Here is a 3656-nt window from a genome sequence, read left to right as displayed (position 1 = left end):
AGTGAGGACTTAACTACATTCAGCAGTGAAGAAAAAACCACAAAGAGCAATTTAGACTTGAATTCAGAATCAACTTCAAAGACCAGTGAGCAGTCAAGTACCAGAATAAATGAGGAATCAAGTACGAAAAGCAGTGGGAAGTCAGGTACAAAAAGCAATGGGACGCCAACCACAAAGATTGGTGTAGGGTCAAACACAAGGATCAATAACGGTTCAACTACTGAGAGCACTGCAAATACCAGTGAGGAGTCAAGTACAAAAATCAGTGAAATGCCAACCACAGAGAATGGTGTAGGGTCAAACAGAAGGATCAGTAACGATTTAACTATTAGTGAGGAACCAAGTACAAAAAGCAGTAAGGAGTCAAGCACAAATAGTCCTAGAGAGACAAGTACAAGGAGCAGTGAGGATTCAAGTATTGAGAGCACTGCAAAGTCAATAGCAAAGACCACTGAGGAGTCGAGTTCAAGAGGGAATACCAGTGAGGAGTCAAGTACGAAAATCCTTGAGGAGTCAGTTACAAAAAGCAATGACTATCCAACCACGAAGATAGGTGTCGCGTCATATACAAGGATAAGTGACGAATCAAGTACTGAGAGCACTGCAAATACCAGTGAGGAGTCAAGTGATAAGTCCTTTGCGACAAACGGTGAGTATTTCAAAACTGAAACCATTCTACTCCTGTTTTCAGTTTTCTTTGGAGTCTGCCATGAGACAAGTCTAACAAAACTAGATAAATGATTACAATATATCATTTGAGGCTATTATATTAAAATAAAAGTGGAAATGGATGCATATGAAATAAGAGTAGTAAGAGAAATATTGGATAAGAAGCTGTCATAGCTGACAAAGCATTTAAAAAGTCAGTGGTTATAGGGGTGGGGCTCGGGCCCTTCCAGTTCCCAGTGGGGCAGGCGGTGGGGACCTAGTTAGACGGAAGGTCGGATCCGTTGCCTGGGTGGGGCAGGCTGGGGTGCTGTGCGGTCTTTCGGGCTCGCTTTTTTTGTTGTTGTTTTTTTCTTTGGGGGGGGGGGGGTTGATTGGTGGTCTGGTTTGGCTTGGGGAGTGGTCTTTTTGCCTGTGCCGGTGGGGATTGGCGGGGGACGTGCTCGGGGGGGATCCAGCAGCGCTGGATGGGCTGCCCATCTGCACCTGGGGCTAGGATCACTCCTTCCCTGGCTCTGGGACAGGGCGGGGCAACCCTCTTGGGGCCCGCAGTCGCTCTGGGTGACATCCACCAGGGCTGCGGGGTCTGGGGGTTGGCTGCCTGGGGAAGGGGGAGGGTCCACTAACAGTACGGGACCTTAAGAGCTTTTAATTTCAGACTGTAGCAATAGCTATGGTACAGGATACAACCAAAGAAATGACGGTCAAGGAGAAGACGGTATGGCAGAGACGAGAAATATACAGACAGAACTGACAAGACAAAGGTGAAAGCAATCAAGGGAGATTGGGACAAGAGAAGTAGATCTCAAAACCATGACATGCAGGAAAACTTTCAAAATAAAACAGCAAACAGAACTCAAACATGACAAAAAACAAAATGGATGTCATGGTTTTGAGTTGTTGTCTTGTTTTTCGTCTTAGTTCTTGTTCTGTCTTGTTTTCTGTTTCCTGTTTTATTTTATAAAGGTCCTGTCTTGTCTTGTTTCTTGAGTTTTACTTCCTTTGGTCCCCATCAGCCCTGATCGTGTCCACCTGTGTCTTGTCTGCCCTGTCTGTATTTAAGTCTTGTCTTTGCCTTCCTCCTGTGCTGGTTCATTATTCCTGTCTTGGTGTTCATGTCATGCTGTATAGTTCCATGTTCCTTGCCATGCTCTCGTTTCATGTTTCACGCCACGCCAATGTAAGTTTTGTTCTGACATCCTGCTCTGCAGCGCTTTTTGTTTGTTTTTGTGAATTAAATCCGTTAGACTCTGATCCTCATGCCTCCGCCTCTGCATCTGGGTCCAACCGACTCTCGAGCCACCCTCCACCGTGACAATGGAAGCCAAAAACTAAGGCAAAGAAACCCAAACCATGACACAATCAGAGGATAGCGTGATGTTGAGAGTAAAATGAGAAAATTAGGATGCTTCCCTATGTTTAGATAGACCAGGAGTCTGCAACCTGAGTTTTCAAGGTCACATTCTTTTACTTCGCAACTGTGGCTAAAGAAGAATAAAATAATAGAAATTTTATTTGATGTAATTTTAGTCAGATTAATGAATTATGGTAAATGGCGTATACTTATATAGCGCTTTTCTACCTACAAGGCCCAAAGCGCTTTACAGTCACAGACCCATTCACACAGTCACACACACATTCACACACTGGTGGCGGCTCTGCTGCCGAACACTGGCACCAACCTCCCACCAGAGGCAAGGTGGGATTCAGTGTCTTGACCAAGGACACTTTGACTCATGGGCGTGCAAGACGGGAATCAAACCTGCAATGTTACGATCAAGGGTCGACCGCCCTACCGCTGCATGGCCACCCACGACCGGGCCAATTATATCTGAAGTACTTGTTTTTTTTCCACCACTTCTAACATTGTAATAAACCAAAAGGCTTTGTGTGATCAACCATTGAATGCACAGATTTCAAATACTGAGCAACATTTAGACGATGTGTTTTATCTTCTCCAAGCTTTGTTTGTAATTGAAAACTGTTAAAATCACATTATCTTGTGCTTCTAATCAATGTTTAGTTGCTGCCCAGATAGGTTTAGCTAAAAATACTTTTACATGTTTTAAAAACGCTTCTATTATTCTCACGCCTTATATAGCAAATTATCTATCTATAAGCATAGATACGCCGAACGAGGCAGCAACTGACCTGAAAGACAAGATCATGTATAGAATGAACACTAGACAACCCAGACACCAGCTACAACGATTAAGTGATGTACTGCCTGAAAATCTCCTGGAAGCTGGGAATGAAGCATTGAGGGCAATCCCTATCACAACAATCACAGAAACCAATGAACTGGTTTACACCTCAGCAACAGTAATTCTTGAGATGCTTGGATATAAGAGAAACCATGGGAGAAAACAATACCCACCATGGAAGCAACGGTTAGAGGCCAAAATCAAGGCAACTCGGAAGGATGTGAGTAAGATGACAGAGACTCAAAGAGGTACAGTGAGAAAGCAAGTACCTAAGAGATACAGCCAGATGCCCATACCTGAAGCACTGGAAACTGCCAAACAAAGGCTCTTAGCCTTGAGCAGCCGCCTAAAAAGGTACACAAGAGACAATGAAGTCAGACAGATAAACAGGCTGTTCGTTACTCAACCTGCGAAAGTGTACGCTCAATGGCAGGGTCAAAACAGCCGAGCAGAACCACCAAGGCTGGAAACTGAACAGTACTGGAAAAGTATATGGGAGACAGAGACAGCACATAACAGCAATGCCCAGTGGCTGGTCTCTCTGAGAAAAGAACATAGCAACCTCCCTGAACAGAATCCAGTAACCATCGCAGTGGCAGACATCCAAGAAAGAGTTTCAGGTATGAAGAACTGGACAGCACCGGGCCCTGACATGAGACATGCCTACTGGCTAAAGAAACTCACCGCACTCCACGAGCACCTGGCAGCACAAATTAACCAGCTGCTAAGAGATGGGACTCACCCCGAATGGCTAACGGAAGGGCAAACGATCCTGATCCAGAAGGA

The sequence above is a fragment of the Oryzias latipes genome, chromosome 3 (genome assembly GCF_053564925.1).
Source record: "Oryzias latipes strain Hd-rR chromosome 3, Olatipes_Hd-rR_3.1".
NCBI lineage: Eukaryota > Metazoa > Chordata > Actinopteri > Beloniformes > Adrianichthyidae > Oryzias > Oryzias latipes.
Note: the sequence above shows the minus strand (reverse complement) of the source record.